We start from the raw sequence: 22629 nt of genomic DNA, 5'->3' as shown, positions 1-22629 counted from the left end.
TATACCTTAAGCGCGCGGTAGACCACCTATAATGCACATAATTGGTTAATGATGTTTTGTCCTGCTCCCGCAGCTATAGCTACCTATATACCAACAAATCCCTTTTGTGTCTGTATTAGCCCAGCGCTTTAATCTGCACATGAATGGAGGCTATTAGTTTTGACCCCGGATGAGAAAGAATAGAGAACGAAGCACAATGTAAGGCCCGAATTTTCATAAACTCATTGCATTCACACACTGTGAATGCAGGGTGATTCCACAGGCGTACACTACAGTATCTCCTCTCTCTGATACACAATGGAAGACAGTGTGTATGAATACCGCACATTGTTACTCTTATCAGAGCCCCTGATTAACTTGGGGCAAAACCCCATTGGCTGCTCCTTTCTCCTCGCTGCCTTATTATTATAAGGCCTTTGTGCGACTGTGCACAATGGAGAGAAAATGACGGCTCGCGACAACTGAGCAATTAACTAGCGTGAAGAAGACAAACACTGATATATTTTTCCTTCGTTCATTTGTACATGGCAGCCGATGCGAAACACAACGATGTTGTCTGTTACTCACAAACATAGATAAACTCAGTATCCATTACACGTTTTGTTCAACTCATCCGCTGCCTTGTTTTGCGGAGACGTCAGAGAAGCTAACACAGGCGCGCGTGGGTGCTGTTCAGTTTGCGCTACAATGCGTCACACTCAGGGGCGGCCTTAAGGATCGGGAAGTCCCGTTCATGACGTCATCATTTTAATAATTATTATTATTATAATTTTTTTGGTGTGTCAGTGTGTATTATCGGACTTCAAAGCCAAGTAGAAAAATACCCAAAAGCAGCTTGATTAAACAATTTTGCTTTGTCTTGAAATTGCTGTAAGGTATAACTGGGAGGCAGCATAATACAATGATGCAATCGCAACTAGTGCAGTGAGTGCACACACTGGGAAGAGGGAACAATTACAAACAAACAACACATGTACAGGTCAAGGTGACAACGTGACAGTGATTATTAGCTGCTATCAGTTATTATGGATTCCACCAACGTTATGGGATAGACCCGCCTTACCTGTGTCTGATTGGCTCCCTGGCAGGCATGGTTTTACTGAGATTAGGGTTAGGGTTAAAGGCATATTCAATGATTTCACTCAATTCAAATATCACTTCTTGTTTTGTTTTGTTGTGATAATCCTCCCTACTATAGAGTGTGCTGACCATATATGGAGTTCTTCCATGTCCCCAGTTAACCCCTGGGGGTCAAAAAACCTTAGGTTTAGTTTTTGGCTAGGTGGCCCAGCCTTCATCCAATCAGGATAGAGAGGGGCCTTCCGCCAATCATGATCGAGCGGGGGCGGGCCTTTGTGTGTGTGCTGTTGCCCTGTTGCGTGTCCCCCCACTGTAGGCTCTATAGGGGCTTGGCCCAAAGTCTGTTAAAAAAGTATTCAATCAATCAATAAATAAATAGCATATAATCTTTTCCAAGTGTCTGTTTTCATGAATGACTACTGAATGAGGTGAGTACACACATTAAATCTAGAATACATTTTTAATTTTACCTTTTTTTTGTGGGTGAAAACCGATTATACAATCTGTATTATTTTGAGACCGCTCCGATACCGATATGGCATTTTTATGGCCGATATGGCCGATTCCGATTATGCTATATTAATCGTGCATCCCTACTATGGAGTTATCATTACTCTAATGGACCCCCAGGTGTGGTTATATTATTCAAATATGACTGCCTTGTGTATTTTTGGTTTCTTCTTGAAGGCTGAAAGCCATTGAGTCAAAAGGCCTAATTAAAATACACCACTTGACGTCACAAAATCATTCCCTCCCCTAACCCCTCCCCCTTATACAACAAAGCTGTGGGTGCGGCTTCAGTTCAGGTAGGTCACCACCCACCTGAAAACCAGGTATACTGAATTAACTGGTGGGTGTGGCCAAATAAAAACATAATTGTAACAACTTTCTGTACATGATACCTGATGATCATGTTTTAATGGTACTCCATCTTTAAGGTTATAGGATTAAGCATAGTTACAAAAACGAGAACTGTCCACCACAGCGACTACTGGCTAATCACAGCGGGTCCCCATAGAAACGCGGTGGTATCCATAAGCACGCGGGACGCTGGGATCCATTGCGAGCTTGTAGATCACCTACAGTATATTCAGTGGGCGACATCAGTGTCCCAAGTAAAGTATAAATCAGGCATAAAGGCTTCACATTATATTGCACGGCAGCTGTTATCACAATCATTGTCTCTGCGCATCGCCCTCCGGTGTCATCCCATGGTCCTCCCGGAGAGCTGCTGTCTCTTGCAGGCACGTTAATCTTTAATGCTGATGAAAGCTGACCAACATCATGAGAAATTAATGTTGCACATCAGCCAGAGTGCTTCTACTACTCTAGCGTGGGGGGGAAAAAAACCTTAGATCTCTTACATTTTGGTGGGCTTGGTTGTGTGTGGGCGGGGTGCCGGTGACATGGAGATGCGGGAGTGTCACTAGAAATCTGCCTTGAGGGGGGGCATGTCTGAGAACGGTCATATCGTGTGTGTCTGAGTGATGTAGGGCAATAGCAAAATAGCAAAAACTACAGTATTGTTTTCCCGATCTACAAGCTCACGACGCCTCGCAGTGCGCAGCAAAATTACTCCCTGTGGAACTCCTCACCGTTAGGAGGATGAGAAGGAGCTGGCGACCCCCTGCCTGTCGGACCAAGCACAAGGCTGTCTACAATGACTACAAATTGGAGAGACCTTTTAAAATAATAAACACCAAAATACTTTTCCCTGAGTATTTAGGTCATAACGACAAGCGTTTTCCCACCAACACGTCCACGTAGCAAATATAGCTCCTCCATGTAGCAAAGTCTGTTGGATATATTAGCTGCAGCCATAAGAGTCTCAACAGATTAATTAGTACTGTAGCCTCTGCCACCTCCAGAGCTAACAGCAAACTTTGTTCTTGATGTGTGCCAATTCTTTAATTAGCCAAACATGTCTTTGTTCCCTGCTATTTGTGCTGCGAGACATGGCTATTAAAATCCCTGTCGTTCGATGTTAGCCTGCACAGAGGTTAAACTAACACGAGAACAATGTTGTTTTTAACTCACCTCGCCAAAGAAATACTGTCTGAGTGAGACCTTTGACTATTGTTTGCTGTTGTGTACACATGTAGTGCACATTATTTTTGTAATGGGGGTTCTAATTGTGTATTTATAATGGCTAAGGATAGCCTATTGTTGTAGTGTAATGTTATAGTAGAATCATTATTAGTTCATGAAGTTTTCATATATATTGTGTTAAATGAGCATTCAGTGATTTGGAAATCCCCCCGGTCCGCCCCGGTAACAAGATGTGCACATACACTACAGTGGAGGGGGAAACGCGACAGGCCAACAGCACACACACCAAGGCCCACCCCCGCTCGATCATGATTGGTGGAAGGCCCCTCTCTATCCTGGTGGCCACCTAGCCAATAATGACAGGAAGGAACTCCTTATATGGTCAGCACACTCTATAGTAGGGAGGATTATCACAACAAAACAAAAAAATAAGTGATATTTGAATTGAGTGAAATCACTGAATATACCTTTAATGTTATATGTATTTATATATTTGTATTACATTATTTGTTATTGTTAATATACCCCTTGACATGGTGGAGTCCAAACGAATTGCCTCCAGCTGAGTAAGGCTGCCAGTAACAACATGTAATTCATAGGCACGTGTCACCTGTGATGGAGCTCCTATTTTTGACTTTTGTGTTTTTGTATTTTGTTGGTGAATATATTTGGTAGCACCATATCAAGGCCTCTGTACTAATTCCAGCCGCTAAATGGTTCATGCGGACTATAAAGCAAGACAAAAATGCACAAGTTGCAGTACTATACTGGATGACTTTGAAGCTGGTGTTAATTACTGCCCTAGTCAAACTGCCCATTGTCAGCAGTTTGCAGAAGAGATCCAGAAAGTCTACGTCTTTGTTGCCCGGACTAATTAGCATGACTATATTGTACAACGGCGGAACAAAACGAGCGCTCTAAAGGCCGGGATTATCTAAACTTAAGTATGGCGTCTTTGAATGAGCGTTTACCTTCACACTTCGCTCGCCTCTAAGTGTCTCATCTGAGCCAATACTTTTGAGCACATCACAACAACCAGAGCAGATTAATCACGTCTGTTATTATTATGCACGTTTCAGTTCCCGTCGCCTCTCTTTCCTCTCCTCAGCTCACCCGCCGTCGGTCGGTCCATGATCGCCCTAGAATCACATTGTAAAGAAGAACCTTGTAGCACTATAGTCTTTTTCACCTTATTAATTCATGCCCTTCTTTCCTGTGTTGCTGCTGCTGCTGCTTGTGAGGAGGAGACTAGGGCGGGGACTCCTCTATCTCTCTGGCTCATTGTGTAGCTGTCCGTGTATTACTTTGTAATCTGCTGTTTTTGTGTGTTATCTGCAGCGGGGTGTAGGGGGTGGGGGGGGTGGTTGGGGGGTTGAATGCCGTAGAACAATTTATCATTCTGTTTCTCTCTTGTCAAGTCAAACCCCAAGACCTCACTTCTCGTAGCCGAAGAGTGTCGATAACAATAGGCAAAGTAGTCCAGCCATATAGCTAACATCTGTATTTCCCACGCAATCCCCCACAGCCTGGGTTTTGAACAATCCCCCTTCAGCCCCCAAGACAGCAAGCTGCCTCTCTCTTCACATGAGTGGTTGCTGCTCACACACACACACACACACACACACACACACACGCACACGCACACGCACACGCACACACACACACCGTCAGAGATGCAGATAATCACATGAATAGATAAGGAGCCAAGGAGATGAAATGTAGAAACAATTTGATTTGACAATACCACCCCCACACCAACGCGTAGACACACACGCACACGCACTCCCCCTCTCTCACTCTGCGTTGAAAGAGGCACGCTGAGCCTCTGTTGTTGTCTGTGTCAAGCTGTGACATTGTGAACAGGATTCTGTAAGAAATGTGATGAGCGATCACAAGTGATTAGGAATGAGGACGCGGAGAAGAGAGGGCCGCTCGCCCCGGCGGGATCTAAAAATACCCCACAATGCTTTGCGGCCGCCAACCGCAAAGAGCCTTGTTGGTGTTGTCTTGGCAGGTGAGTGGGAACGGAGGTGTTCAAAGGCAGGCCGATGTCGCAGCGGATTAAAGCGCATCGAGCACAGCTATCAGATGCTACATATACATCTGTAGAGCTACAGTACAACACCACCTGACGCTGTGCATGTGTAACGCTACTGTACTCACAATACAAAAGCAGTTTGGGATGGTGGAATTGAGAATGATTTCTGCTCTATACTGTTGTGTTTTTAGTATAGCCAATTATTTTTGCCCCCTTTTTTTCGCCCCAATTTAGTCGTTTTGCCAATTGATTCCTCCCCACACACATTTCTGTTGACATTGACAGTATATCTGCCACCGAGGAGGCCCCACAGGGAGGACGTAGGGCCTTCATCCTAGCCTAGTCTCCAGATATCTAGACAACTATTCCACAATCTCTGAATGCTATATAGAGTCTGGAACTACACCTAAATCCGAGTAAATCCGAGTTCACGAAAATATATTTTAAAATATCTTTAGAGCTTATTTTTTTATTTCCTTTTTTGCTAAGCAACAAGCCATATATGCTTGGATGATTTCTATTTATATTAGGATAAATGTGCGTGACTGTAAAGACGAAATGGAAGTGGGGAGGAAGCTCCACTTGTATGATGGAAGCATTTGGAAATTTATGAGAGGCAACAGTCTGGCAACGCGAGAGTACCTCCCGCCCAACACTCCCTGCGGACAGGCCCATACTCTCGCCTAGCTTCCTTCCAGCCTCCAATATAGAGCGTTGCAGTCCCGCCCCCTTTCATGACGACGCCAGGCCCAGGAAATAGTTCCCAATGCATTTTTCCTCAGACATTTCAAAACTTATTTATTTAAAGACCTTATAAGCGTCGTACGTCATGACAACGTCATGACAACAAACACAATATTTTGGACCAAACAAATAATTACAAAGAAGAAAAACAACAAAACAACAAAAGTGTTGTAACCTGCTGTTTTCTTCTTCTTTCTAATTATTTGTTCAGCCCGATAAATTGTGTTTGTTGTCATGATTTGTCACGACACGAGTTGGCTTTGTTGTTTTGTTGCTTAAAAGGTCTTTAAATAAATACTTTTTGAAATGTCTATGAGGAAAATGAACGGAGAATCATTTCCTGGGCCCTGGTAGGGGGCGGGACTGGGACGCCTATTGTATTGTATTGTATCTATTGTATTCACATAGACGCAGAGACTTTACCACTTTTTTATTATTATTCACCAGCAGGAGATTTTTTTTGTTCCCCTCTATTGAAAACTTCACACACACATACAGACCCCGTCTGTCTGTCTGTCTGTCTGTCTGTCTGTCTGTCTGTCTGTCTGTCTGTCTGTCTGTCTGTCTGTCTGTCTGTCTGTCTGTCTGTCTGTCTGTCTGTCTGTCTGTCTGTCTGTCTGTAACCCAGACAAGACTGAGCTTCTCTTCCCAGCTAAGTCCTGCCCTATGCGGGAGCTAACTATTTCCGTAGACAACGCCCTGGTAACGTCTGTCCCAACAGCCAGGAACCTTGGTGTTGTCCTGGACAGCTCTCGTTCAAAACTCACATCACAGCTGTCACTCGATCCTGCAGGTTCACACTCTATAACATACGACGAATTAGACCGTTCCTCACCCAGGAATCAGCCCAGCTCCTAATCCAGACAACAGTCTTGTCAAAACTCGACTATTGTAACGCCCTCCTTACTGGCCTACCGGCATGTGCACTTAAGCCTCTCCAACTGATCCAAAATGCCGCAGCTCGCTTGGTCTTCAACCAGCCAAAATTCTCACATGTCTCCCCCCTGCTCCGCTCCCTCCACTGGCTCCCGGTCGCTGCCCGCACAGAATACAAAACCCTGATGCTGGCATTCAAAGCAACCAGAGGTATGGCTCCCCCATATCTTGCAAGTATGATTGAACCCTACAAACCCTCCCGCACACTCAGATCAGCCAATGCAGGGAAGCTGGAAGTACCCTCACTAAAAACGCCGGGACAACGCTCCACACGTCCCAAACTCTTCTCCCTTCTGGCTCCAAAACTGTGGAATGCACTCCCCGTTGCAGTCAGAACTGCAGCATCACTCCCAATCTTCCGCCGTAGTCTGAAAACCCACCTTTTCAGACTCCACCATGGCCCATAGCACTTACCCTACCCCCTTAGACAGCACTTTTTAGACTTAGATAGCATTTGATACAGACTTATAGCATGTTATGTAGACAGCACAATAATTGCATTGTATGTAGTCATAGCACTTCATAGTATATATGTACAGCATAGTATAGTATATATGTATAGTTTATATGTACAGTGTCATTATATAGATATGTTCTAGCTACGTTCTTAGCTTACGCATGTTTCTTGATAAATGCTTTTTATATATGTGATGTATTCCCATGCTTTTGTTCTTGCTTAATGTAAATCGCTCTGGATTAAGAGCGTCTGCTAAATGCCTAAATTGTAATTGTAAATTGTCTGTCTGTCTGTCTGTCTGTCTGTCTGTCTGTCTGTCTGTCTGTCTGTCTGTTGCGCGCACGTCGCACGCACGCACACAGATCTGCAGTGGAATTTCAAGTGCTAAATTCTGTTCGGTTGTCTATGGTAACCTTGTCCGTGTCACGGCTGTCAAGTCTTACCTGCATGGTTAAAAAAAAAAAAGATTTTGATTCTGTGTCTTTTACAGCCAGCCTTTAGTACAGGGTGTGTGTGAGGAATAGCAATAGTCTGCATGAAATACTGTACTTGGTCCAAAGGTAGCCTTTACTTTCTATGTTTTTATTTTGTCACTGTAAAAACACGACAAATGGTTGACACAATAAGCCAGAGGTCGTCCATTTAACATTCAACACTCACTGGACACAACAACAATGCACCAAATACAACTACACAGGAAATCACAATGAATGAATATACATATTTAATTGATAGTGACATACTGTAAAGGGGGAGGAGGGGCCTGGTTATACGGCACAAGGAGGATGTCACTCACAGGGAGTGAGTGACATCCCAACAACCATAGCATGAAGCAAGCCGGGGAAACGAATGAGTCCAAATTGAATGGTCGTGGAACCGTGTTTTTAGGTCAGCCTTAGACCTTAGTGGGGAAGTTCAAGGGGTGTTGGTAACGCATGTCGTGGCTGCGTAATACATTTATTTTTACCTTTAAGCGAATTGTACTTGGGGGTGGGAGGGTGGGGGGGGGGGGGGGTTGGAGGATCTCCCTCTGGTGAAGTACTCCCCTACTACTTTGGAGTAGTTCAACAAGTACTTTAGAACTTCTTCTTTGAGTATCTTGAAAACCAGACCCGTTGAGAGCTGGGAGACTCTTTCTTCCACTTTGAGCCATTCCGACCTGATGAACTGGCTGAAATTACATTGTCACCGACGCTGATCTCAAAGCCCAGGAACCTACTGAGGTTGGTATATTTGGACCCGTCCCAAACAGTATGGATTCAGTTTTTCCCAGGTGTAATGACAGCTTGTTATCAGAAAGCCAAGTGCAAACTGCAAATATTGCTGAGCTCAGTACAGAGGACTTTTTAGACCTGCAATTTGTCCCTGTCCGAGACCAGGACCGCTGAGTCGTCCGCAAACGGGAACAAATTGCAGTTCATGGTTCCACCAAAGGTTTTATTTTATGATTTGCAGCTGTGAAAATACCAGCATTTTCTTGCATTGCATCTCTATAATTTCCTCTCTAAATTTGGCCAACCCACCTACGTAGATTGTTGATCATGTTGTAGTTTAGACTCAAATTACTTTATGCTAGGATCGAATTCAGTTTCACACTCAAAACGTGATGTTGACACACATCTATGAATTCAAAATTGGAGTGGTGAGAATTTCGGCAGTGAAATATAACTGTCAGCCAGTTCACGGGTAATTAGCATTTCAATGTAACTGCCCACGCAGGTGTAAAAAGGAAAAATAGCTTGATTTCAGTGATCATCGCAAAAAGTGACAACTATTGTGTATCAACTGCAGCACCTAACCAAAGCAGTATTTTAGTACCACGACCATACAGAAAGTAATATGTATGTATATTTTTTATCAATTGTTTTTTTTTATTCACTTTATCACACAAACGATACAATTACACCAGCATAACATAGTACACAAAGATGCATCATGAATAATAAACAAAAACAATATACACTTATACATACTGTACACAACATGGAAACAAGTAAGACGCGCAAACGCGGGAAGCGAACGCAGCTCGTAAATTGCAATAACAACAATTAGAATAAATTACGTACTTTTTAAGGTTTTTTAAGTTACGTTTTTTTAAATTAAATGTTTTTTTAAGTTATTTTTTTAGTGTGTGTATGTGTGCGTGCGTGCGTGTTTCTTTTTTAGGTTTTTTTTTAAAAAGTTTTTTCCTTTTAAGTTTTTTTTTAAGTTAAGTTTTTTTTAAGTTAAGTTTTTTTTAAAGTTTTTCCTTTTTAAGTTTTTTTTTTAAGTTAAGTTTTTTTTTAAGTTAAGTTTTTTTTTAAGTTTTTCCTTTTTAAGTTTTTCCTTTTTAAGTTTTGTTTTTAAGTTAAGTTTTTTTTTAAGTTAAGTTTTTTTTTAAGTTAAGTTTTTTTTAAGTTTTTCCTTTTTAAGTTTTTCCTTTTTAAGTTTTTCCTTTTTAAGTTAAGTTTTTTTTTAAGTTAAGTTTTTTTGTGTGTGTGTGTGTGTGTGTGTGTGCGTGCGTGCATGTGTGTGTGTGTTTTTTTGTGTGTGATACAGCTGCGCCCTCTGGTGGTGGGCGGGTGGTGTTACAGCGTGACACACAGACACACAGACATGATCTGCTGGGTCTCATAGTAAATGCTCACTACGTTCGCAATCACTGCGTTCGCAATAACAAGCAAACTCACTCACCCAGCCTTCCCAGGAACAACCATGTCACAAAAAGCACGGCCGAACACCATGCACACTTTCTGTGCAAAGTTCCTACTTCCAACCACTGTGTAAGGACAGCCTAAACCATGTCCTTAAGCTTATCATTTTTCTTGCTCACTCCATGTAATCGTGCCATTGATTTTACTAGATATACTGTATCTAAATGAAATTAGAGCCCATTGGCAATGTTAAGGCATGAGGAGGTTTCCATCTCGCAGCCACCATCTTCTTTGCTGCTCTTACTCCAGCAAAGAAGATGCACTTGCGTGTGCAGTTTAGGTGTAGCTGCGATAAAGTAGGCGTACATCATTTAAACTAAATAAAGATGGAGAACAAGGTGTAATATCAGCTTCCAAAAGTAATGAAAGTTTAGCGGCATCCATATTCCAAAATGAGGAAACAAAAAAGTAATTGTTAAATGGTAAATGGTCTGCATTTCTATAGCGCCTTCATCCAAAACCCTTTACAATGCACATTACCTTCAACCATTCACACACATTCACACACTGACATGCAAGGAATCTATCTATGAAATATGAATCTATCTATGAATCTATATTATCCACCCACCCACCGAGCCATCCATCCTTCCATCTCTCTCTAAATCCTCACTCCTCACATTTTATTGACGATAATGTGTGAAGTAGGGATTACTTCAGATTAAAAAAATGAGCCAAAAACGAAACGACCCCAGTGTTCTCTGATACAGTATTCATGAGGCGACTTTGTAATGGAACAATAGAATGATCCAAGTGGTTCTGTTTGAAAGTCCCGTCGACTGTGGGTCCTCTTCATTTTGAATGCTGCTCACACTCCGCATGGGTGAAGTGAATCCTGCAGGATTCATGTATGCTTTTGCAGTGGTGGAAAGTACACTTACTTAAGTACTGTACAATACAATTTTGAGGTACCGTTATTTCCAATTTCCAGGATTTGGGCGACTGTGGCTCAAGAGGTAGAGCAGGTCGTCCAATGATCCATGGGTCGGCGGTTCGAATCCCGGCTCCTCCTGGCTACATGTCGAAGTGTCCTTGGGCAAGACACTGAACCCCAAATTTCTCCCGATGTGCTGGTTGGTACCTTGCATGGCTTCCGCCGCAATCGGTGTATGAATGTGTGTGTGAATGGGTGAATGTAATGCACAATCTATGTAAAGCGCCTTGGATAAAGGCGCTATATAAATGCACCATTTACCATTTACTCCACTACATCTCAGAGGCAAATATTATACTTTTACTCATTTACATTTATTTGACAAAAACTTTAGTTACTAGTTACTTTGTAGATTTTGATTATTATTACAAAACATACAGTAACCAGTAACCCCTTTTACCCAATATACATTTTGGCCATTTGAAAATGCGCCGCAATGAGACTGATGAGACATTCTGTATGAGTACTTTGTGGGGTGCACCCGGTCCCCTTACTTGAAACGAAGTATTTCTATATTGCAGTACTGATACTGTTACTTAAGTAAAACATTTGAGTACTTTTTTCCACCACTGTGCTTTTGTAACCACTACAAATGTAACCAAATTATATGTACAGTATACACTCTCATACTCTCTCTCATGCTTCTTTTTGCCGTGTAGAGGAGAGATAGGACTGAGGTGTGCACGTGTTCAAGTGACTATGGACACAGGGATTAGGCCGGAATGCACCCACGAATGAACAAAACGTGAAAAATATTGACCAAATAAAGGTGTGCACTAAAGAAGCTGCTGTAGCTAGAATTCCTGTCTACATATTTCCTTCTTTGTGTTTGAACGTGGAATGACTGTGAAAGCACGGTTGCTGTTGGCCACGTATAGTATACTGTAAGTGCCCATGCTTTTCTGGGACACTGCGGTGTCCCTCTGACTGTCTTCAATATCACCATCCTCCTCCACAGCCAAATACCGTGGACCCTGGCAGGTCCATTTCTACTCTCTCCGAGTTCAACGCGCACCCCAATTTGTCCTCCTTTTGCCTTTTGTGTGTTCTTCTGTGGGCAGTCTCGTCTGCCAAACACATCCCAAAATAAAAACCTATCCCTTGTCGGGTTGTTTATTTTCTCCTGCCTGGTTTTAATCATCCATGTTTTCATTTCTCCTTCTTTTCTTCTTTCCAAGGCGACACAGGCAAGCGTATGTAAACACAAATCTCTCCCCCGGGGGAAACTCGGCTGGCACTGGTTTGAGTTTATTTTCCTCAAAATAAAATGAAAATATTTTTACAGCAAAGGCATAAATTATTAACCCATTACTAAGTGGGTTTACCCACTTATACTTATTTTATTTTCTAAAAAAGAAAGAATAAATAACAAATCGCTCAGTTCTGGGTGTTGGGCTTGAATATTTTGTGTGTTTTGTGTTGTTGTTGCAGTATCATGTTCATGACACTAGATTCAGGAACCATGCAAGTCAGGAACGATGCAAGTTGGGAATGCAGTTAAAGGAGCATTCAGTGATTTGAGTGATTTGGAAAACCACCCAGTCCGCCCCGGTAACAAAATGTGCACATGCACACTCTACAGTGGGGGGAAGTGCAACAGGCCAACAGCATGTGCACCAAGGCCCGCCCCCACTCGATCATGATTGGAGGAAGGCCTCTCTCATCCTGATTGGATACAGGCTTTGCCACCCGCCACCAAAACTGAAACTAGGGGTTTTTGACCCCAGGGGCTCACTGGGGACAGGGAGGAACTCCTTATATGGTCAGCACACTCTATAGTAGGGAGGATTATCCAGAAAAAAAGAAAAAATAAGTGATATTTGAATTAAGTCAAATCACTGAATATACCTTTAAGCAATACCTGTGCACCCATTGTAAGAACTGGGCGAGCGCTTGCTCTTTGGCATGGGGGGTCAGACCAACATGGAATGAATTCTGTGCTGGCCATATAAGCAGCATGTCTTGAGTGTACAGGGTTTGATGAGGTCAGATCATCATATGGAATGTCAGAACAGGTCAGCTCCATACAGTATATGGAGATCTAAGGGTGGTAGCGGGGACATTCTCTTGAGTGTACAGGGTTTGATGAGGGCCCAGGGAGGGCCGGGCCTTAATTTTCAGGCCGGTTGAGAACTCTAGTTTTTTCCGGCTGCCGGGCGCGGCTGCACTAATAACTTTGCGGGGCAGGCCCATCTAGAGTTTGAATGGACATGTATAAGTCAAAAGGGAGACATCGAAGAGGAAGGATGGATGGGGACAGGGGAAGGATCAACATATCTGACATATATCCATATATGGAGATCTAAGGGTTTGAGGTCAGATGTAGTTGCTGGCCAATATTGATGACATCAGGGATCTCCATATATGGGCTTAACTGCGATAGCAGGTCGCATTTACTATTTACATCCATCCCTGATTATGTCACGTGATGTCACGATGACCTGGGCACTAAATGTGGGCTGATGTCACGATGACCTGGGCACCATATATGCCTATGGGGGCTTGCCTGGGGTGACCAAATGCTAGGTTCCATAGTTAACTGCGACCTGCATGCAGTCGCAATTATAGGCAATTGTTCTTCAAAATAGCGAATAGCTCATAATCCATGCATGGCACATCATGATTGCATATCGGCTATATTCACTACTCCTTGTTCAACAGAGTACAGTATAGGGCTTGCTTGGATAAAGTAATCTGCATGATGGTAAAATGATATGCAGCACGGGCAGCAGCCCCGGTCCGGTGTTGATGAACAGAATCATGTACAATGGGCATCTATATTTAGCAGGAAAGACTACATTCACTCGGGTCTTGCACGGTCGCACCCCAGGTGTGCCGCGCCAGCAGCGGCCGGGGAGAAAAGAAAAGAAAAAAAACGTGGCTGCGGCTACTCTTAAACGGCACCTCTTGATTTATTTGGTAATCTAATTCGGCTCTTATCGCTTCCACGCCGCATGCTGGCCTATGAATAAAACAGAGATGTCAGAAGGTGTAAAATGCATATTACGGACACCACGCGGCACACGTGTGATCCGCAAAGCACGCCGGGGACATTTAAATATTATCCAATTTCATGGTGTTGTTGTGTTTTGGGCAGGGAGGGGGCAGAGGGAGAGCGAGAGATGGGGGAGGGGGTGTATAATGTATGTCCCTGTCAGAGTGCAGTGTGGCGTTGCACTGCAGGGTGGGGCCTGGGCGTCCCCCTGGCATCATCAGGTGGTGGTGATTACCCGCTCCAACCAGCGTCTGTGGGCTCTGCACGGCCTTGCCTCCTCCATCCTAGCCCAGGAACAGTGTTGAATTCGTCGCCTAAAACTGTGTGTGGTTTTCGTCGACTACCTTTTTTTTCACTGCCGAAAACCAAATAAAAACTAAGCTATGATCACTCACCCACACTCCATTCAATGGCTTAAAAAAATAAATATATATATATAATATAACTACTTTCAACCTACCGGTACTTATTTTGCAGTAGATTTAGCTACTGTATGTTTGGACCGTTGTTTCAAATGAAAGGCTTGAAACCAAACCCATCCACCTCTAGGCTGTGTACACTGAGAGTGAGGACATCATGCTGCGGATGAACTCTGCAGGGGTCGCTGCCTGTGAGAACAGCGTGGAGACCTGCATGAGAGAAGGAAATAATAGAGAGGAGAAGAACCATGCAGGCCGGCTGGGGGAGAGGGAGTGGGTGGACAAGTTGATGGTATTACCCACTGATGTATGTGATGTGCCAATGAGAGAGAGAGAGCGAGAGAGAGAGTTTGGATTTGTGTGTGCGTGTGCGTGTGTGTGTGTGTGTGTGTGTGTGTGTGTGTGTGTGTGTGTGTGTGTGTGTGTGTGCACGTGCGTGCGTGCGCCCGCCCGTCTGTGGCTTGCAGATGTAAAATGGTGTAAGCGAATTAAGTATTTCGCTGTCACATTCTATATAAATGTGGGAGCACTTCAAACACAGGTTGAGTCCATCAAAACACGCTCAGACACTAGCTGTTGCCATATTTCAAGTTTCTATTTTCTCTCCTGATGTGACTCTTGTGTATTAGTATGCACACTGCACACAGCATTACCTCACTGTTGATCATTTTAGAAAACCACCTTTGTTTCATTATGGCTTTTCACAAAAATAGAGCATAATGTGGTTAGAACTTTAAAAAGGCTGAGAAAAGGCTTCAGAACTTAACTTGACATTTTCCATTATAGTTTGACAGCCTATATCTTGCAAGTTTGGAAACATTGCCTCGTATTTGTCTTAAGCATTTTGGTCCACATTGAGTCAACATCCAACCTAGTAGTAACGTATATTAGGCAACTGTCAAGTTAGCACTTTTAGTTTGGCGTGTCTTGTAATCCAGATGAGAGCACAGCACACACACTATACTGTAAATTATTCCTGCCAACTAGTTAACTGCATTTACCCAATAACTCAGACCTAACACCAGTCTTATGGCAAGAAGAATGAAAACAGCAGCCTCTGAACCCCCAGGGCCAAGAATAAAGAATCAAGAGGGGTTCATTTGTTACTCATAAAGTTTAGTAGCAACGAAATGTTGGTTCAGACCAGGGAACTAATGGAGTATACTGTAGAAAGACATCCAATATAATTATGTTGTACATTTCTACAGTGCATTTTATCTAAAGCATTTCTGCACGACAGTGGAGCTAGACAACCATTCCTTCTCATCAGGAGCAGTTAGGGGTTCACTAGTCTCTCAAGTTCAAGTGCTTCCGTCATATAGTCTGGAGCAACGGAAGCTCTGAAAACGATCAGAGGACCCTCTTCCTTTTTGTCTTAATATAAATAAATAAACATAATCACAGCATACTGTATATAGCTTGCTTCTTATTAGAAATTGAAATATATCTATATATATTTATTTTAATATATTTAGTGAACGGAAACGACGAGGCAGATGGCAGCTTCTGTTTTCGGATTCCGGGAGGTGTAATTCCAGACTCTACATTGCATTCAGAGATATTGGAATAGCACTATGGGTCCACTGTCTTGTTCAATGACAATTGGACAAGAAGCCAGGATCAGCCAGCGATCAAACCACGAACCGTTCTGCATCATGTTCTGCCACCGAACATATTGAACTGCAGTTATCCCGTTAGTTTCACACAAGGCGCTCTGGTGTAGAAGCATTTCTCTGAGGGTCCGAGGTTAAGATTCACTTCACATTATGTTTTGTGTTGTCTCTACACAAGACCTGCTGACATGGCCCTTTCTGCTCTCATCTGGAAAGCCTTCATAGAGCATTGCCTCCGTGCCCCTGGCTTCCCCTTGCCCTCCGCCTCTTCCCGTTTCCCCGAATCAGCTCCGTGCCTGTGAGGGCTCCAGTCGCTCATTCGCTCCGGCCTGAGCCAGAGGATCGATGAGTGACTGCGCCTCTTACTGTAATCACTGACCCGTTCCCCAGCCACTATTTGGCCCCTGACCTCCCTCTTCCCCGGCCCCCTGAGCACGGAGTTATATTTCTGCAGTGGTCCAAGAGGTCATAATGATCCCAGTTCACTAAGTCTTTGGCCCCAGCTGTGCCACCTCAAACTCTCAAAGTCAGGACAGTTTCATTTTCTCCCCCTTCTCTTTCTTTGTCTGATTTGTTTCTCAAAATTCTATCTTTAGGACTGACTCTCTCTGTTATCGGCAGCTATCTTTAGGACTGACTCTCTCTGTTATCGGCAGCTATCTTTAGGACTGACTCTCTCCGTTATTGGCAGCTATCTTTAGGACTGACTCTCTGTTATCGACAGCTATCTTTAGGACTGACTCTCTCTGTTATTGGCAGCTATCTTTAGGACTGACTCTCTCTGTTATCGGCAGCTATCTTTAGGACTGACTCTCTCTGTTATTGGCAGCTATCTTTAGGACTGACTCTCTCTGTTATCGGCAGCTATCTTTAGGACTGACTCTCTGTTATCGGCAGCTATCTTTAGGACTGACTCTGTTATTGGCAGCTATCTTTAGGACTGACTCTCTCTGTTATCTTTAGGACTGACTCTCTCTGTTATTGGCAGCTATCTTTAGGACTGACTCTCTGTTATTGGCAGCTATCTTTAGGACTGACTCTCTCTGTTATTGGCAGCTATCTTTAGGACTGACTCTCTCTGTTATTGGCAGCTATCTTTAGGACTGACTCTCTCTGTTATCGGCAGATATCTTTAGGACTGACTCTCTCTTATCGGCAGCTATCTTTAGGACTGACTCTCACTGTTATTGGCAAGTGATCAGATCTGATTTGTGTATTTAAACATTGTCGATCAATCAGCTTACAGTCATCTGGTTACTGTGGCAATGATGTAAGGACACAGGCAAATTCATGCACACTATTTTTCCAGAGTGACACCGACACACAACGTTGCACTGTGCGATGAAGTATAAATCACTTCAGTGTCTGGGTGGCTTCTTTAGAAATCAGGTTTAAATTGCATTTCAAACCACCTTGGATTATGGTTCATGTCTAATGCACAAAAAACACTTTCCATGTGATTTTTTTGTTGCTGGTATATATGGGCTGACTTTTTTAACACAGACTTAGTGTTGGCCAGACAGAGCGGCTTGTACAATGTACATGCAGAGGTAGTTCAAAGTGGTGGGCTGAATTATTATTCTTTGATACAATGAGCCTACGGAGACCGGATGAAAGGCCAGCGGTTAAACTGTCATCATGTCTGAGATAGTTTCATAATCTGTCTGAACAGCTGCTTTATGTTACTGCGGAGGCTCATCCTTGGAGAGATTCAAGTATCTAGGCTACATACCTGAGGGTGTTTTCATAGTTCATAACTTAGTAGGTAGTCCAGATAGCTGTCTCCATGGCAACCCACAACCCTGGCGCACAGCATCTGCGGTGCAGCATAACATCTCTCCCGGTCATCTTTGTCTAAGAGCAACGGTTACGACACCTTTTTTTTCAGACCATCTGGCTCCTGTACGAAAGAGTTCGTTAATGATGGCTGAGTTGTGGGATAAAAGACGAGCCATTTATACTACCAGCAAGGCTGCTGTCTGTCTGATTTCCTCTCCTATTTGAATGTCGCCGCATCAAACCCGGCCTCCAGCATGGTGATGTAATTCGTCAGCTGGAGAGCCTCGTGGGGGCTTTCGGGGGGGGAAATTGTTTGCTCAAGACCAAGAGTCTTCCGGAAAGCGCTCATCACTCAACAGCTGCTGAAGTCAGATGATGCATTGCACAGTATAGCTAATTAGGCATTACTATCATCACATGGAGCTTTACTTATGGAAAAGCTGTGGGAAGCATTGTAACAACATCACCACCCCTCCCTCCCACCACCGAACCCCTCCCTCCCTCCCTCCCACCACCGAACCCCTCCCTCCCTCCCTCCCACCACCGAACCCCTCCCTCCCGCCCTCCCACCACCGACCCCCGCCTCCGTCGAGCAAGTGTTCCAGGAATGCAGTTCACACACAATGCCAGTAGTTGATCATGGGTCATCATTTAGACTAATTACCCTCTCCCTGAGATATCGAATACTTAACCCGTCACCTCCAGACTATCAACAGTAATTTACATGTAAACGCTCTACCGGTGTCTGCTGCAGTCGTTCTACAGTGCGGCGGGAGCCAACAACAACTCCACATGAAATCCCAGCAGGTTTGGAACATACATTTGTCAAGGCATGAATCATCCTGTCTGCACTGTCAGAGGAGTACACTGTACGGTGTCCAATCCTTTAACTGATTTATTCTCAGGTGGGCGGCTCGCGTTGCAGATCGAAAATTGCCAACCTGCATACAAGCAAGCACGCATCCCGCTGCCATCGCGCCGTATTGTGAGAGCTTTTTCACCAGCAGCATTGTAATCGGTGAACGAAACCATTGTACGTCGAACTATGAATTCAGCATTACAGCCTCTGCAGGAGAGCCCCCCCCCCCCCCCCCACCCCGTGTACGAGACCACCGACCGTCACACGTTACAGTTTATCATGTATTATGCTCGTCTGGCCAATGTGAGGTGGTCAGCGATGTCCGGTGTCCTGCTGTTGCCGTTTGATAGGTGTGAGGCACGCCCGCCGTTTGAGGCTTTAATCTCTCACGCACGGCCGCTCGTTTGATGTTATACCTACAATATACAGTATGTCAGAATGTATATGAAAGAGAATGCAAGATGAGGACCGGGATGGAGTTAAGAGGCACTTGGCACATAAGTCAAAAGCCGAACTCTGGACATGGCATGAGTTGCTACTGAAAAGGTCATTATTATTTAATTTTTTATCCTATGCTCAGCTTTGTGTGTCTGTGTGTACCCCATAGCAATGATTTGATTGGCTGAGCACCGCATGGCGATGATTTGATTGGCTGAGCAATGTACGTATTAAGGATAAAAAATGAGGACGCCGATTGTGATTGGCCGCAATGTGATGATGTATGATGATAAGAGCGCCCTTCTCCCCTCGCCCCTCACACTATAGTGTGATATTTGAGGGGTGCTAGTCTGTCCTATGTCCAGCTTTGAGGGTTTGTGTAAAAACAATGAAAAAGGAAGGGATGTCTGCACACTGAGTTGTAGCTCCCAGGAAGATTTATTTATTTGTTACAACGTCTCGACCTCTGTGGGTCTTCGTCAGGTAAGACCCACAGAGGTCGAAACGTTGTAACAAATAAATAAATCTTCCTGGGAGCTACAACTCAGTGTGCGGACATCCCTTCCTTTTTCATTGTACGTATATTTTTGACCAGCACCTGCAGAATGTCTTGAGATGTGCGTGCTTCCTGTCGGATCCTATCTCTTTGTGTAAAAACAAACATTGTCCTAACACAAACATTGAATGCCATTGATAATAAAGGGCCAGTTTTGAGTGTTTGTGCAAACACAAACATTGAATGCCATTGATAATAAAGGGCCAGTTTTGAGTGTTTGTGCAAACACAAACATTGAATGCCATTGTTACGACCCCCTGGACATCGGTCCGTAACAGCCATTGACAATGAATGGCCAGTTTTGAGTGTTTGTGTAATCACGAACATTGTGTAAACACAAACATTGAAGACAAAAGGACGCAAATTGTGATTGGCCGGAATGAGATGATGTATGACGACATAATTTATGATCCCACGGGTGTGATTATTATACATTTTTGAGTGGTGCAACCACTCCAAGGAACAGCTTTGTCCCTATGTCCCAACCTACGTATGTGACTATGTCCTAACCTATGTGACTATGGCCCGATGTTTAGAGTACCAATAGGGGGTGCTGTTGCACCACCTGCTTCAGACTGGTCTGATTTTTGAGTGGTGCAACCACTCCAAGGAACAGCAATGTCCGTGTTAACCTATGTGTTAACCTATGTGACTATGTTTGTGTGTGACTCATGTGTGACTATGAGTACCAGTAGGGGCAAAAGTGGCGCTGTTGTGCCAGAAACAGAGAGAGAGAGATAGTGCTGCACTGTTGCCTGCTAATGAGAGAGAGAGAGAGAGGGGGGGGGGGGGGAGTTACACCACTCAGTTCACACGGGTGTGATTTCTTTTTACACGTTCAGGTAATCAATAGATTTTCCTTTGTAAATCATAGGCTATGTGAGATGGGATTCATATTGGCGGGTCTGGATCATGAGTTCTTAACATAATGAGTAATAATGACACTTTAGCTGGCATTATATTGAGACGAATAGATGTCCCTTCTTCCGTGTGACTGAGTGTACATAAGGGCAGTGAGAGAGAGAGAGAGAAGGTAGCCTGGTTTGAGACTGTTTACCTGCCATGTTGACGGGACGCCCTGCATAGCCCCCATGAGCAATCGGGCTGTGTTGTCACCCAGCATTAGCATCAAGCGCCATGTGGCGGGCCCCTACCGACAGGTGAGTCAGAGTAAAACCTGATGTTTATTCATGTGGTACCAAAGTATTTCTCCCACTTGTCTTTCCTGTGTAACGTCTCTCTCTCTCTCTCTCTCTCTCTCTCTCTCTCTCTCTCTCTCTCTCTCTCTCTCTCTCTCTCTCTCTCTCTCTCAATACAATGAGAATGTATTTTTCCTCTCATGTTGTTGAACAAGTCATAGAAATGCAAGCAGCAGGCAATGATCTTCGTCCAACATGTTTTCTTTACATTTGCAGAGCTGGGTAATAGCGAGGACAACAGAAAAGACAGCATACCGAGATCGGATGGCTAAAATCAGCCATTGTTTACTCTCGGAGGAGTTTGGCTTTGAGGTTGCATTCGGTGCTTAAAAAATATATTGTTTTGCCCAGTATGTAATAAATAATGAATTAATTGATTCCCGTCTCCAGGGACCTTCGCTTTGAAGCAGCTTTAAGAACTTGAGCATCAGAGAGAATCTGGCCCGGTATAGAGGCCTGATCACACTTTGAAGGCATGTCTCTCTCTTTTTTTGTTTATCACAAAACTTGCAATATCACCGTAGAGGGCAGCCTGTGCTTTTCAACACCAGTGAGGATTATAGTCACACGTTTATTCTGCCACATATTAATGTAATCACCGAGCCAGTCCATGGAGAGAGAAAAGGAGAGAGGACATGTTTTTTTTTGGTGGGTCAATATGAAAGGTGACACTACAGCATCTCTGGAACTGCCATCCATTAGAAGATTAGATATAAAGAATCCATAACATCAAAGTCAGAATATTTATGATTAAACACACACAGGTGCTGCTTCATCTTTTAACTCGGAGCCAATGCTGACTATGATTTGGCGCCGGGCAGCAGAGAAATAAATCATAATTTGATCACTGTCATTATCAACCGCTCTGCAACTATTGATAGCTGTACAGTAAACACGCTCTACCACAATTGATAGCTACTGTACACACACACGCACGCACGCATGCACGCACGCACGCATGCACGCACGCACGCACGCCAAAACAATAATAGCTACACACTCTGCAACTATTGATAGCCACCATACACACTCTCTGCAACTATTGATAGCTACAGTACACACGCCTTTCCCCAGGCTCTTCATAATTCACTTCAGTTCTCTCTCTTTTCATCAGCATATCATTTATTAGTTATGACCGCCCCATCTTTAGTCACTTTCAAATCTCTCTCTGGGATGTACACAGTAATTCAAAAAGCAACTTGTAACTTCCCCACCCAGTCTCCAACGGCCCAGTGGAGAGGGGAATTCATGCCGCATAGTGTCCTCTCTGCTGTAATCACAGATTTAATTTATGCTTGGGAGGTTTTTCAGCGTGACAACGTTCCCACCGGCTCCCATAAACTATGGCATTCAAACGCACTTGGTGGCACACCTTGCACACTTGCCCACAAGTAACATTTGACACTGTCGGAGTTAAATGAACACTCAAAAATGTACTTTATGTACTGTATGTCAACAAGTAGTCTCGCGTTGCCAGACTGTTGCCTCTCGCAATTTACAAATGCTTCCATCATACAGTCTGGAGCAACGGAAGTTCTATCATGAGTATAATATAAAGCGCAGGTGGAGCCTCCTCCTCACTTCCGTTTCGTCTTTACAGTCGTGCAGATTTATCCCAATATGAATAAAAATCATCTAAGCTTATCTAGCTTGCTACTTAGCAGAAATGGAAATGAAAAAATAAGCTCTAAAGATATTTTAAAATATATCGTGAACGGAAATGGCAGCTTCCTTACTCGGATTTCGGTGTGTAGTTCCAGACTCTATATATAGCATTTGGAGATTGCGGAATAGTTGTCTCACTTGTCTGGCTACGCAAGACTAGTCAACAAGTAAACAC

The 22629-nt window shown here is 43.8% G+C and overlaps 1 protein-coding gene across 1 annotated transcript in view; it reads right to left on the bottom strand.

Moving 5' to 3' along the window:
- Positions 1-22629, bottom strand: part of tafa1b (TAFA chemokine like family member 1b) — a gene marked incomplete at its 3' end in the record, with an annotated part of 189097 nt that overhangs the window by 113154 nt on the left and 53314 nt on the right. The window lies entirely within an intron of this gene.

This window comes from Electrona antarctica (genome assembly GCF_951216825.1).
Source record: "Electrona antarctica genome assembly, chromosome: 9".
Classification (NCBI taxonomy): Eukaryota; Metazoa; Chordata; class Actinopteri; order Myctophiformes; family Myctophidae; genus Electrona; species Electrona antarctica.
The sequence above is the reverse complement of the archived record's forward strand: the minus strand, read 5'-3'. Positions and strand labels throughout refer to the sequence as shown.